Consider the following 15,457-nt stretch of genomic DNA (forward strand, 5'->3'; position numbering starts at 1 on the left):
ACTGCTACAATGCCATTACTTTTTATGAGTCTGCTAGATTATCCGTATCTTCTGGATTAAATTTGGTAAGTTATTTGTATTGAAAAAACTTCTCCATTTTTCTGCTTTTTCCAGTTTATTAGCATATAGTATTGAATGGCAGTTTCTTTTGAAGCCTTGTATTTCAGTAGTGTTGATTATACTGTCTGATTTTTCATCTAATCTTACTTATTTGAGGTTTTGAGGTTTTTTTCTCTTTTTTTCTTTGTCAGTCTTGTTAGAGGCTTATTTAGTTTTTAAAAATTTTATGTGAGGTAAACAAATTTCATGTACTTGCCATATACATATTCAGGAACGTATTGATTCTTCACACCCAACGCTTCCTCTAACCCATGCTTCCATACTTCTTCCTCTTCCCTCTCCTGTTTCCACTGTTAATTTTTTTTATCTTTTATTTAATGAATATAAATTTCCAAAGTACGACTCATGGGTTACAATGGCTTCCCCCCCCATACCGTCCCTCCCACCCACAACCCTCCCCTTTCCCACTCCCTCTCCCCTTCCATTCACATCAAGATTCATTTTCGATTATCTTAATATACAGAAGATCAGCCCTAAAGGCACTCGGATCTGGCTGAAAAGCCCATGAGAGTATTTCAGGCATGGAAAGCCAAGACACTCTGGCAAAAAGATCTCTGTGAGTGAGATCCCAGTGGAAAGAACAGGTCTTCAAAGAGGGAGGTGCCTTTCTCTGAAGGGAGGAGAGAACCTCCACTTTGACTATGACTGTGTCTAAACAAGATAAGAGTCGGAGAACTCAAGGGGCTTCCATAGCCTTGGAAACTCATGACTGGTGCATAGGGAGATTACTGATGCCATAAACAGGAGTGTCAATTTGTAAAGTCAACAACAGGAGTCACTGTGCACTTACTCCTCATGTAGGATCTCTGTCCTTAATGTGCTGTGCATTGAGACTTAATGCTATAACGAGTACTCAAACAGTATATTTCACTTTGTGTTTCTATGGGGGTGCAAACGATTGAAATCTTTACTTAATGTACACTAAACTGATCTTCTGTAAAAAAAAAAAAAAAAAAGAAAAAGAAATTATCAATTCCCAACTTGACTCTCACTGGGATTAAACATGACAACAGGTCTGCTCTGATTTCATCATCATTTAAAAAAAATCATCTATTATTTTTCACTTTATGTTTCTGTGTGGGAGCAAACTGTTGAAATCCTTACTTAAGGTATACTAAGCTGATCCACTGTTAATTTTAATAGAAAAATATTTTCAGGTAACTTTATACTCAAAATAGTCACTATTCACTAAGTAAAAAGTTCAACAAATAGTATGAAGAAAATAAATTGTTTCTCAAAGTGAGACAAGGCTTGTAAAAAAAAGCATCATATCTCAAAATACTCATTTTATTCCTACACATTATTACCTGTTAAATACTCTATTAGTCACCGCAGATCAGGGACAACATGTGGTATTTGTCTTTTGGGGACTAGCTTATTTCACTAAGTATAATGTTTTCTAGTTATATCCATTTTGTTGCAAAAGACTTCATTGCATTTTTTCCTGCTGAATAGTATTCCATAGTGTATATATACCATAGTTACTTTTTTCAAGATTCATTTTTCTGAGAGGCAGAGTTGAGAGAGGGAGAGACAGAGAACGAGAGATCTTCCATCTGAGAATGAGAGGTCTTCCTTCTGGTTCACTCTCTAAATGGATGCAATGGCTAGAACTGGGCTGATGCAAAGCCAGGAGCCAGGAGCTTCTTTTGGGTCTCCCACGCAGGTGCAAGGGCCCAAGGACTTGGGCCATCTTCCACTGTTTTCCTAGGCCTTCATCAGGGAGGATCCAGGCTTCGAACAGGAACACCTATGGGATGCTGGTGCAGCAAGTAGGAGGCTTAACCCACTTTGTGCTGGCCTCCATAATTTCTTTATCTAATCATCATTTGATAGACATCTGGATTGATTCCATATCTTAGCTGTTGTGAATTGAGCAGCCATAAACGTGGGTACAGATAACTCTTTCATCTGCTGATTTCAATTTGTTTAGGTAAATTCCCATGAGTGGCATTGCTGGTTCATATGATTCATCTATTTTCAGCCTTTTGAGGTGTCTCCATACTGTCTTCCACAATGGCTTCACCAGATGACATTCCCAGTGGATTAGGGTACTGCGTTATTATTATTATGTTATTTATATTAATAATATTAATATATTATTATCATTATATTAATAATTGACAGGAAGAGTTACAGACAGTGAGAGTGAGAGTCAGAGAGAAAAGTGTTCATCCAATGGTTCACCCCCCAAATGGCCACAATTGCCAGAGCTGCACCGATCCAAATCCAGGAGCCAGGTGCCTCTTCCTGGTCTCCCATAAGGGTGCAGAGGCCCAAGCACTTGGGCCATCCTTCATTGCTTTTCCAGGCCACAGCAGAGAGCTGGACTGGAAGAGGGGAAGCTGGGTTTAGAACCCGGTGCCCATATGGGATGCCAGCACCGCAGGAGGAGGATTCACCTCGTGCACCACGGCACTGGCCACTTGTGTACTGTTTTGTCACATCCTTTCCAGCATTTGTTGTTTGTTGATTTCTGTATGCAAACCATTCTAACTGTGGTGAGGTGAAACTTCATTGTGGTTTCATTTTGCATTTCGCTAATGGCTAGTGATCCTGAGCATTTTTTCATGTGTCTGTTGGTCATTTGCATTTCCTTCCTTGAGGAATGTCTGTTCAAGTCTGTTGCCCATTCTTTTTTTTTTTTTTTTGACAGGCAGAGTGGACAGTGAGAGAGAGAGACAGAGAGAAAGGTCTTCCTTTGCCGTTGGTTCACCCTCCAATGGCCGCCGCGGTCGGCACGCTGCGGGCGGCGCACCGTGCTGATCCGATGGCAGGAGCCAGGAGCCAGGTGCTTTTCCTGGTCTCCCATGGGGTGCAGGGCCCAAGCACCTGGGCCATCCTCCACTGCACTCCCTGGCCACAGCAGAGAGCTGGCCTGGAAGAGGGGCAACCGGGACAGAATCCGGCGCCCCGCCCGGGACTAGAACCCGGTGTGCCGGCGCCGCTAGGCGGAGGATTAGCCTAGTGAGCCGCGGCGCCGGCCTGTTGCCCATTCTTAACTGCATTGTTTGTTTTGTTGTTGTTGAGTTTCTTGAGCACTTTATACATTCTGGATATTAACAATTTATCAGGTCATAGTTTGCATATATTTTCTCTCATTCTGTCAGTTGCCCTTCACTTTGCTGAGTTTTCATTTACAGTACAAAAGCTTCTCAGCTTGATGTAATCCCATTTGTGTGTTTTTGCTTTTATTGCCTGTACGTCTGTGTTCCAAGAAGTCTGCATCTGGCAATGTCTTGCATCATTTCCACAATGTTCTCTAAGAATTTGATGGTATTAGGTTGTACATTTAGGTCTTTGATCCTTTTTTGAGTTTGTTTTTTTGTAAGAATGAGGTAGGTTTTTATTTTCATACTTCTGCATGGGAGATCCACCTTTTATGCACCATTTTTTGAAGAGACTGACCTTGTCACATGGTTGGATTTTAGATCCTTTGTCAAAGATAAATTATTTGTAGATGTGTGGATTGAGTTTTTGGAGTTTCTATTGTGCTCCATTGGTCCACATGTCTATTCTTTGCCAGTATCAGGCTGTTTTGTTTGTAACTGTCCTGAAGTATGTCTTGAATTCTGGTATTGTGATGCTTCTGGCTTTGTTGTTCACATATAAGATTCCATTAGCTATTCTGGGTCTCTTGTGTTTCCATTTGAATTTTAACATCTTTTTCCCCTAGATCTGAAAAGAATGTAATTGGCATTTTAATTGGGATCACATGAATTTGTAAATTGCTTTTGGTACTATGGACATTTTGATTATATTGATTATTTTAGTCCTTGAATATTAAAGATTTTTCCATTTTCTGTGTCTTCTGTTTCTTTCACTAATGTTTGCTAATTTTCATATTAGATACTTTGGCATCCTTGATTAATTTTATCCCATGGTGTTTAATTTTTTTGTAGCAATTGTGAATGGGATTGATCTTAGAAGTTCTTTCCCAGCCATGGCATTTTATACATAGACTATTGATTTTTGTGTTAATTTTGTATCCTGGCACTCCCCCAGACTCTTTTTATGAATTCCAGTAATCTCTTAGTGGAGACTTATTTCCCCTATATATAGAATCCTGTCACCCGCAAGTAGGGGTAATTTGACTCCCTCCTTCCCAGTTTGTATCCTTGGATTTCTTTTTCTTGCCTAATAGGTCTGGCTAAAACTTCCAGGTCTATATTGAATAGCAAGGGCACAAGTTGTCATCCTTGTCTGATTCCAGCTCTTCAGGGAATGCTTCCAACATTTCCCCATTCATAAGATGCTGTCTATAGGTTTGTCATAAATTGCCTTGATTATGTTGAGCAATGTTCTTACTACACTCAGTTTCCTTAAGGTTTTCACTATGAAAAGATGTTGTATTTCGTCAAATGCTTTCTCTGCATCTATTGAAATAAGCCTATGGTTTATTTGAAAGTTTTATTTATTTATTTGTGAGGCAGAATTATAGACGGAGTAGGAGAGACAGACTTTTTAATTGGTTGGCATACAGTCCTTTGTATTAGCTCCTGATGGGTAAGTCTTTTAATCATCTGTGGTATCTGTTGTTACCTTTCATTTTTCATCTCTGATTTTACTGATTGGGGTCTTTTTTTTTTAAGGATAGTTGGACCAAGAGTGTATAAATTTTTTAAGCAAGTTCTTCATTTCACTGATATTTATATTCTTTTTTGCTTTCAATTTTGTTTATTTCTCCTCTAATTTATATATCTCTTTCCTCTTGATAATTTTGCATTTGATTTCATTTTTTTTCAAGGGTGCTACATTGGTGGCTCACTTATTTGATGCTTTTCCAATTTCTTGGTATAGGCACCAATTTCTCTAAACTTTCCAGTATCTGATAAGTTTTGATATGTTATACTGTCATCTGTATTCGTTTTCATCTTTTTTTAATTTTTTCTGACTCACAGTTCATTCAGGAGCATGTTCAGTCTCCATGTGGTTGTATATGTTCTTGAGGTTCTTGGTGTGGTCATTCGCCCCTTCATTCCATGTAGTTGTGGAAGATGCATGGTATGATTTTGATATTTGTTGAATTAGCTGAGACTTATGGCCTACCTTATTGTGTATCCTGGAGGGTGGCTCAAGGCCTTAGTTCCTGTCAACCATGTGGGAGACGTGGATGAAGATCCTACTTCTCAGCTTTAGTCCCATCTTGAGGGCATTTGGGGAGTGACTCAGTAGATGAGAGCTATCTCTAGCTCTCTCTCTCATAATGAATCATTCAAAATTTTACCTCCCTTTTTTACCTGGAAACTTGATTTAAAGTATTCAAACTTGATGTATTTCATATATACAAATTTAGAAACATTAATTATTCCCACTCTACCCTCGCTCACTCCTACCCACCGACCCGAACATGCTCCCATCCCTCTTCATTTTTTTAAAGATTTATTTATTTATTTGAAAGTCAGAGTTACAGAGAGAGAGGAAAGGCATAGAGAGGTCTTCCATCTGATGGTTCACTCCTCAGTTGGCCACAATGGTCAGAGCTGTGCTGATCTGAAGCCAGGAGCCAGGAGCTTCTTCTGCGTCTCCCAATGGGTCAGGGGCCCAAGGACCTGGGCCATCCTCCACTGCTTTCCCAGGCCATAGCAGAGAGCTGGATCGCAAGTGCAGAAGCCAGTCTCAAACTGGCGCCCATATTTAATGCTGGTGCTCCAGGCCAGGGTGTTAACCTGCTTGGCCACAGCACCGGTCCTATTTCCCATCCCTCTTCATCCTCTATCCACGATTCCCATTCTTATTTTATACAAAAATCTATTTTCAATTATTTTATACTCATAATATAAAGCCTGCACTATGTAAAGAATTCAACAGTTTGAAAGAATCAAAAAAAAAATCTGTTCCTGAAGAGGCAAGACATGGTTTGTTTAAAATCATTCTATCTGCAAGACAAGAGTTGTCTAAATCATTGTACGTCAAAGTATCAATATCACTAATATAGCTCACCTTTTAGGTACTCTGTTACCACAGATCAGGGAGAATATACAGTGTTTGTCTTATTTTGGAAAGGGTTATTTTAAAGTGTAAGGTTTTACAGTTGCATCCATTTTTTTTCTTTTTGCAAATGACAGGTTTTTCTTTTTTCTTTCTTTTTTTTTTTTTTTTTTAACCAGAAAACGTTTCTTACCTGGAGCACATCGGAGATCAACACAGTCTTAGCCCGGAGCCAAGACTGCTGTCACCCACGTTTTTGACGCTGCCTGGCAACTTCCGGTGCTGCTGTGCTTACTGGGAGGAAGAGGCGGGTCCTAGATGGCTGGCGCTTGCGCAGTCGGCCTGGTGGAGAGCAAGACGGTATTATCTGCTGGTGGAGGCATGTCGTCGGCTGCCGGAATTCTCGGCTGATGGCGGCGTTTTCGGCAGCTGTACTGGCCCAGAGAGTGCGGGAGTGAAGGTGAGTTTTTCTTATGAAACAATGAGAGGCCTGGGACCTCGCCGCGGGGGGGGGGGGTCGTGGCTCCTCGGAGCAGTGTAGACACGCATGTCCGCAGGCTGGCGGCCGTGGGGGCAGGCGGCGGCTCAGCTGTGGGAAGCGGAGAAGCGGGTGGCTGGGCTTGCGCTGGAGGACAGGACTGCGGGTTACAAGGTATGTTTATTTGTAACCTCTAACTTATTTACTTAGTCAGTTCTAGCAGTGTTTTTGGTGGGTGTTTTAGTTTTCATTGATTTTTATGAGTCTTTTTAGGTTGTCTATATCTTCTGGATTTAATCTTAGTAGGTCACGTGTATTTGTTATCCAGGGATTCCTCTGTTTCTTCTAGTTTTCCAGTTTATTAGCATATAGTACTGAATAGCAATTTCTCTGAAACCTTGTGTTTCAGTGATGTAGATTATAATCTCTGCTTTTTTTCTGTAATTTTATTTACTGGAGTTTTTATCATTTTTGTTAGTCTGGTTAGAAGATTATGTACTTTTTAAAATTTTATATCAGGTATGTAAATTTCATGTATTTCTTATATACAGATTCAAACATACTGATACTACTTCCCATGCTAGCATCTCTCAAGCCTGCACTCCCAGCCTTCTTCTTCCTCCTTCTCTTGTTCCCACTCTTAATTCTTCATCAGTTAAAGGTAGGGTGGGCAAGTTCCACGTGAGCTGCGTAGTGATCTTTTTTCAAAAAAATATATATTCTTAAGTGGCAGAGATCCAGAGATAGGGAAACACAGAGATAGAGGTCTTCCATCTGCTGCTTTGCTCCCGAAATGGCCACAGGGCCCATTGCTGGGCTGATCCAAAGCTAGGAGTCAGGAGTTTCTTCCAGGTCTCCGATATGGAGACTGCATTCAGTAAGAGTGGTAAAAGGGACATCTTTGTGTTGTTATATGTTTGACAAAATGATTTCACATTCTCCCCATGCAGCATGACATTGGCTGTTGGTTTGTCATACATAGCCATTATGATATTGATATGTATTCCTTCTGTGTATATTTTGTGTAGTTTTTAATCATTTTTTATTCTACTGATATCTGTATCTAATTAGATGATGTGGTTTTCAAAAGATTTATTTCATTTGTTTGCAAGATTTATACAGAGAGATATAAGTAGAGCAAGAGCAAAAGAGAAGGAGGGAGGGAGAGAGGTCTTCTGTTTGCTAGTTCATTCCCCAAAAGACCTTGATGGCCAAACTGAGCCATCAGGATCCAGAACCTTCTTCCAAGTCTCCCATGTGGCTGCATGGCCCCAACTAATTGGGACATCCTCCAACATTTTCCCAGGCATGTTAGGAGGGAGCAGGATTGAAAGTGGAGCAGCCTGGATGCTAAATGGCACCCATATGAGATGCCGGCATTATGTGTTTTGGATTTAACCCTCTGTAACACAGCGCCAGCCCAGACAATGTGGTTTTATTCTTCCATTTTTTTGATAAAATTCATCATGTGTATTAATTTGCAAATGTGGAACATCATGGCATTTCTGATATAAATTCCAATTGAAGGTTTTATGTGAGCTTCAGCATGTGGTTTTGGTTTTGTTAGGCTAGAATTTTGTTAAGAATCTTTGCATCTTTTTCATTATGCATATAGGCCTTCAGTTTTCTTTGTATTTCATGTTTTGTTATCTTTTGTGGTTAAAGTAATGCCAGCCTCTCAAAAAGTGTTTGTTAGAGTTGAATCCTACTGCTTCCAGTTTATTATTTTGAAATAGTTGTAAAAGTATTGGAGTTGCTTTTTAAAGCTTCAAGCTCCTTGGATACCTTTATTCAAAGTTATTTAAATTTTAGTAGCTATTGTGAATGGAATGGATCTTCGAAGTTGTTTCTCAGCCCTGATATTGTGTGTATACAAATTCTATTGATTTTTGTGTGTTGATTTTATATCCTGCCACTTTTCCAAACTCTGTTATGAGTTTTAATGGTCTCGTGGTGGAGTTTCTTGGTTCCCCCATTTATAAAATCATGTCCTTTTGAAGGAGGGATAGTTTGACTTCCTCCTTCCCAATTTGTATCCATTTGATTTCTTTTTCTTGCCTAATGGCTCTAAAACTTCCAGATCTATATTGAATAGCAGTAATGAGAGTGCATCCTTGTCTGATTCCAGATCGTAGTTGGGAATGCTTCCAACTTATCCCCATTCATAAGATGCTATCAGTCGGTTTGACATAAATTGCCTTGATTGTGTAGAGGAATGTTCTTTCTGTTGTCAGATTCCCTGAGGCTTTCTTTCTGAAAGGCTTTTGCATATTTTCCAGCTGTTTTCATCTATTGAAATAATTATGTTTTTTAAATATTTATTTAATTGAAAGGCAGATTTGTGGAGTGAGGGAGATTTTCCAAGAATTTCCAATTCATTGGCAAACAGTACATTGTAGGAATTCAGATAGTTGTTTTTATTATTGGGTTTCTATTATTACAGTTTGTTTTTCATTTCTGATTTTACTGATTGGGGTCTTATTCCTGTTTTGTTGTTGTTGTTGTTTTGGAGATTTTCAGCAATTTTCTAAAAAATATTTTTTAACCAGATTTTCATATCAGTGATCTTTTTATTTTTTTTTGGACAGGCAGATTTAGACAGAGAGAGAGACAGAAAGGTCTTCCTTTTCGTTGCTTCATTCTCTAAATGGCCGCTCTGGCTGGTGCACTGCGCCGATCTGAAGCCAGGAGCCAGGTGCTTCCTCCAGATCACCCACGCGGATGTAGGGCCCAAGCACTTGGGCCATCCTACACTGCACTCCCGGGCCACAGGAAAGAGCTGGACAGGAAGAGGTGCAACCGGGACAGAATCTGGCACCCCGACCAGAACTAGAATCCGGTGTGGCAGCGCCGCAAGTGGAGGATTAGCCTATTGAGACATGGCGCTGGCCTCAATGATCTTTTATAATGTTTTTCTTCAGCTTTGTTCATTTCTTCTCAAATTTCCATGATTTCTGTCATCCTACTAATTTGGAGTTTGATACGTTGTTTTTCTAGATTTTGTGATGCATTGAAAAGCTCATTTATTTGATTCCTTTCCAATATCTTGTTGTAGGCACAAGTTGTTATAAAGTTTCCTGTTAACATTGCATTTGCTGTGTCCCATACGTTTTGCTATGTTGTACTGTTATCTTTAATCATTTCCAGAAATTTCTGGATTTTCATTTTGATTTCTCCTAAGACCAACCATTAATTCAGGAGCATGTTGCTCGGACTCCACGTGTTTGCATATGTTCTGGAGTTTCCTAAGTTGTTGATTTCCTGTTTCCTTTCATTTTGATCATAGAAGATGCATGAACTGATTTCAGTTATTGAGTTTTCTAGGCTTGCTTTATATCCTATCATATGTTGTGTCCTAGACAAAGCTCCAGGGACTGATGAGAAGAATATGTATTCTGCAAGTTGTGGGATGAAATGTTCTGAGTTAGTATTTCAAACAAGGCAGCCTGTTCTCAGGGACAAAGTGATGAGCAACTGTGTCACCTACAATTTTGACATAGGGGAGGGGCTAGGAAACGACCAAGAGAAGACAGTTCAGGTGTTCTTGTAAGATACTGTTTTTTAGTTAAGAGATCCAAATTCCATGCATTTCATAAATGCAATTTAGGTACACAGTGATAGTCCCTACCCTACCTCCCTGTCAGGGGCATAACACATTGTGCACTTGTTTGTCTGACTCCGGGCAGCAACCCTGGCACCGACCAGGCCAAGGATGCTGGGCAGGTATCTGCCGTTCAGTAGCCCTGACCATGGGCAGTTTGGCAGAGCTGTGCGCCATGTGGGAGAGGCTGGGTGTTAGCCCGGGAGGTGTAGAGAGCTCCACACTGCCCTGAGCTTCTGGTGGGCTGGATTGGGAGCAACGATGCCCTTGGAGTGCTCCTGATCATGGTGAGCACAGGAAAGGCATGTCAGGCTGGGGCTCAGGCTGTGGCCCCTGGTTCTTCAAGGCAGTGCGGCCTGTTCTGCTGACGCTGTGTTTCTGGGAGGAAGGGATGGGTGTTAGTTGGGTGGTACTTGCGCAGTAGGCCTAGGGGAGAAGTAGGCTATATCCAAGGCAGTGTCGTTGTTGGCTGGCATTGGCAGTAGCGGTTCAGCAGGCTTGTAGAGTGCAGGATGGACTTGTTGTGTTTAAGTTTTTGGACAGAGAGATGCCCAGGGCCTGCCTCAAAGGATGGGGGATCCCGGTGCTTCCCAGCAGTGTTTTCCCTGCAAATCCACTGGTTCAGAGGCAGCGGGGGTTGGGCAGGGGCTCAGGTGTGAGGAAGCCATGATGCAGCTGTCTGCCTCACCTCCCCCCCTAAGAAGGACTCGGATGTGAAACTAATGCAGAGTGGACACTTAACCTCAGCTGCCAGGCAATCTTGTTCTTCTGGAGACTCTCGACTTCCTGTCATCAGTTCATGGACATCAGGTTTCATTCCGTATCTCAGCTATTGTGAACTGAGCTGCAGTAAACCTGGAGGTACAGATAACCCTTTAAAATCTGCTGATTTCATTTCCTAGGGGTAAATCACCAGGAGAAGGATTGCTGAGTCATATGGAAGATTTATTTTCAGCTTTCTGAGGTATCTCCATACTGTCTTAGGCAATGGCTTCCCCAGGTTACATTTCTACCAACAGTGTATTAGGGTAGCATAGTGCCAGATCCTCAGCAGCATTTATCATTTGTTGATTTTAGTATGAGAGCCATTCTGACTGTGGTGTGGTGAAACCTGATGGCTAGCGATCCTGAGCCTTTTTTCATGTGTCTGTTGGCCATATGAAGTTCCTCTCTTGAAACATGCCTGTTCAAGTCCTTTGCCTATTTTTAAATGGAATTTTTGTTTTGTTGTTGTTGAGTTCCTTGAACTCTTTGTAGATTGTGGCTATTAATCTTTTATAAGTTTTATAGTTGGCAGATTATTTTCTCTTATTCAAAGCCTCTTGACTTTGCTCTTTTTAGATTCTGGATATTAATCTTTATTTTTTGACAGGCAGAGTTAGACAGTGAGAGAGAGGGAAACAGAGAGAAAGGTCTTCCTTTTTCCATTGGTTCACCCCCAATTGGCTGCTGCGGCTAGCACACCACGCTGCTCCAAAGCCAGGAGCCAGGTGCTTCTCCTGGTCTCCCATGCAGGTGCAGGGCTCAAGGACTTGGGCCATCCTCCATTGCACTCCTGGCCACAGCAGAGGGCTGAACTGGAAGAGGAGCAAGAGGGACAGAATCTGGCGCCCTGACCGGGACTAGAACCCAGAGTGCTAGCGCTGCAGGTGGAGGATTAGCCTATTGAGCGGCAGCGCTGGCCTGGATATTAATCTTTTATCAGTTTCATAGTTAGCAAATAGTTTCTCCCATCCTTTTGGTTGCCTCTTTACTTTTCTGAGTGTTCCTTTTGTAGTGCAGAAGCTTCTCAGCTTGATGGAATCACATTTGTTTGTTTCAGCTTTTATTGTGCTACTGGCATTTTTTCCCAGAAATCTGTCTTTAAGCCAATGTTTTCCAGTATTCCCCAATGTTCTCTAATAATATGATGATATTGAGGTTTAGATTTTGTTCCTTGACGTGTTTTAGTTGCTTTTTGTATAAGGTGGAAAGTATGGGTCTTCTTTCATACTTCTGCATGTAGAGGTCCAGTTTTCTCAGGACCTTTTTATAAAGAAACGGTCCTTTGAACCTGGGATTGATCTTTAGCTCCTTCTTGAAAGATAGATTAGTTGTAGATGTGTGCATTATTTCAGGTGTTTCTTTTCTGTTCCATTGTTGTCATTTTTTTTTTTTTTGCCTATAGCATGCTGTTTTGATTGTAACTGTCCTGTGCTGTGTCTTGCAATCTGTTATTGTGATGCTTCAAGTTTTGTCAATGTTGTTTAAGGTTGCCTTCTCTATTCAGATGTTCTGTGTTTTCATATGAATTTTAGCATTGTTTTCTCTCCATCTGGGCAAAATGCTATTTGACCTTTGCTTGGGATCCCATTGTGTCTGTAAATTGCTTATGGTAGAATGGATATTTGCATTATGTTGATTTTGCCAATGAGTCAACATGGAAGATTTTTCCATTTTTGTGTGTCGTCTTCCATTTCTTAATGTTTTGTAACTTTATTGTAGACATTTTCATGGATATGAAATTGGACACAGAGTTGACACGGAAGTTCAGCTGCTGGGTAATCTTCCATTTCTGGGGACTGCTCTGCTTTCTTGTAAAACCCAGCTGTGCCTTCACCCTGGACTGGAGCAACTGGTTAGTAGTACATGTGGCTGTGTCCTGTTGATGGCAGCCCTTGGGCCCAAGGAGGAGAGAAGGGAAGGGAAGGGAACCCTGTGCCCTGGGGTTGGGCTGCCAGGCTGACAGCAAAGTGGACTTCCAGACTTTGTGAAGGAAGGTCAAGTGTTGGGAGCCCTATATACATGTGGAGACAGAAATGTGGGGGTCTAGTGTTCCTAGAATAGAGGAACCACAGAGACAGAGTTGAATAAGATATTGGTGAATGATTTCCCTGGGTCTTTGCCGAGAATTGTGGGGCAAAGAACATGCTAAGAAGGGAAGAATGGTTGTCCAGGCAGTGGGAGGGGAATCTGGGAGGAAAACTGTCAAATGTTTAATCAGAGGAAAAACATAAGAGTCTGGTTTGGAGAGATGTGGTAATAGTTGTTTGGGTTTTAGATTTTCAGGCTAAGGACGATGGGATTGCAAGTACTTCATGCAGTGGGAGTGGAGGGTTAGATGCCATGGAAGAACCTGGGGCGTGCAAGGTTTTGGGAGCTGAAAACAGTTTGTGTCTGTATGTCACCATCCTATGATAGAAAAAGGAAAATGGAAGGATTGTGGGGAGGAAGGCAGGCAACTTTGAGGAGAGTTGTAATAGGGAAGAGCTGTAATAGGTCTGCTTGTAAGAACTAGTGGAGTATCAGAGTGTGAGGTCCAGGATAGGCCCTGGGGAGAAACCTTATGAAAAGTGAGGGAAGGGATATCAGGAGGCGGGCAGAGGGAACTTTCAGGAGGGACTGGGGAATGGGTGCTGAGTTAATCAGGAAATTTGACCAAAGTGTGCAGACTACCAAGAGATGGAGAAGATGTTATCTGAAAGAAAACTGGGTTGATAGGGGTCTTGGGAACAGGGAGAACATGTTTTAGCCTGTGAATGAAGTTTGTGGCTTGTGGAAGTCAGAATATGGGCAGAGGAGTTTCTCTTGGTAAATATATTTTTCTTGGCTTTCAAAGGAGTGTCTGCTATGTGCCCACATTTGTTCTAGTTATTTAAGATATTGCAGAGAGCATCATGAGGGTCAATGAAAAAGTCTGTGGAAAGAGGAATTTGTAAGTTTGTTTCATTGTGTGTGTGTGTGTGTGTGTGTGTCTGTGTACAGAGAGATAGAGAATTATTCTTATCAATTCAACTGATGATGTTTGAAGTCCTTGACAATTTCTTGTTTTCCCTGCCGTGAAGCATACTGCAATAAATATTGTGGTGAACGTATGTCTGATACAATACGTTCATGTATTTTGGGTTATATCAGTAGAGGAATTGTTCCATCATATGACAAGTCTGTTTTTATTTTCTTAAGAAATCTTTATATCGTTTTCCACAGTAGTTGCACTAATTTAAATTTTTACCACCAGTGTGTAAGTGTTCCACTTTTCCCATATCCTCCTCCTCATTGTGACTCTCTGTCCTTTCGGTTTTAGCCAGTATATACGTGTGAGCTGATATCCCATTGTAGTTTGGACTTGCATTTCCCTGATAGCTTGTGATGTTGAGCATTTTTTCCTATATTTGTTGGCCATCTGTGTATCTATGGGGAACTGTCTGTTGCGTTCCTTTGGCAATTTCATAACCTGATTGGTGGTTTTTTTGCTGTTTTTTTTAAGTTGCAAATATATTCTTTCTTTCTATTTTTTTAAACTTTTATTTAGTAAATATAAATTTCCAAAGTACAGTTTATGGATTACAATGGCTTCCCCCCATAACTTCCCTCCCACTCGCACCTCTCCCATCTCCAGCTCCCTCTCCCATTCCATTCACATCAAGATTCATTTTCAATTATCTTTATATACAGAAGATCAATTTAGTATATATTGAGTAAATATTTCATCAGTTTGCACCTGCACAGAAACACAAAGTGTAAAATACTGTTTCAGTACTAGTTATAGCATTACTTCACGTAGGACAACACCTTAAGGACAGATCCCACATGAGGAGTAAGGACACAGTGACTCCTGTTCTTGACTTAACAATTTGGCACTCTTGTTTATGGCATCAATAATCTGCCTAGGCTCTAGTCATGAGTTACTGAGGCTATGGAAGCCTTTTGAGTTCGCCAACTTCGATCTTATTCCGACAGGGTCATAGTCAAAGTGGAAGTTCTCTCCTCCCTTCAGAGAAAGGTACGTCCTTCTTTGATGGCCCCGTTCCTTCCACTGGGATCTCACTCGCAGAGATCTTCCACTTAGGTCTTCTTTTTTTTTCTTACCCCAGAGTGTCTTGGCTTTCCATGCCTAAAATACTCTCATGGGGTCTTCAGCCATTTCTGACTGCCTTAAGGGCTGATTCTGAGGCCAGAGTGCCATTTAGGACATCTGCCATTTTATGAGTCTGCTGTGTATCCCGCTTCCCATGTTGGATTGTTCTCTCCCTTTTTGATTCTGTCAGTTAGTATTAGCAGACACTAATCTTGTTTTTGTGATCCCTGTGATTCTTGGACCTATCAGTGTGATCAGTTGTGAACTGAAATTGATCACTTGGACTAGTGAGATGGCATTGGTACATGCAATCTTGATGGGATTGAATTGGAATCCTCTGGCAGGTTTCTAACTCCACCATTTGGGGCAAGTTCAAATGAGCATGTTTCAAAATGTACATCTCCTCCCTCTCTTATTCCCACTCTTATATTTAACAGGGATCACTTTTCAGTTAAAATTTAAACACCTAAGAATAATTGTGTGTTAATTA

At 41.1% G+C, this 15,457-nt stretch overlaps 1 protein-coding gene across 1 annotated transcript in view; it reads left to right on the top strand.

Moving 5' to 3' along the window:
* LOC103346511 (glutamate receptor ionotropic, NMDA 2A) overlaps positions 1-12,747 on the top strand; it is a 184,126-nt gene extending 171,379 nt beyond the window's left edge. Inside the window, exons 4-5 of the transcript XR_016226044.1 lie at positions 6,231-6,511; positions 12,615-12,747. The gene's annotated coding sequence lies outside the window, so the exon portion shown is untranslated. The remainder of the gene's footprint in view (positions 1-6,230; positions 6,512-12,614) is intronic.
* The last annotated feature ends 2,710 nt before the right edge of the window (positions 12,748-15,457 follow it).

This window comes from Oryctolagus cuniculus, chromosome 19, assembly GCF_051225735.1.
Source record: "Oryctolagus cuniculus isolate XC-2025 breed Fujian yellow rabbit chromosome 19, ASM5122573v1, whole genome shotgun sequence".
Classification (NCBI taxonomy): domain Eukaryota; kingdom Metazoa; phylum Chordata; class Mammalia; order Lagomorpha; family Leporidae; genus Oryctolagus; species Oryctolagus cuniculus.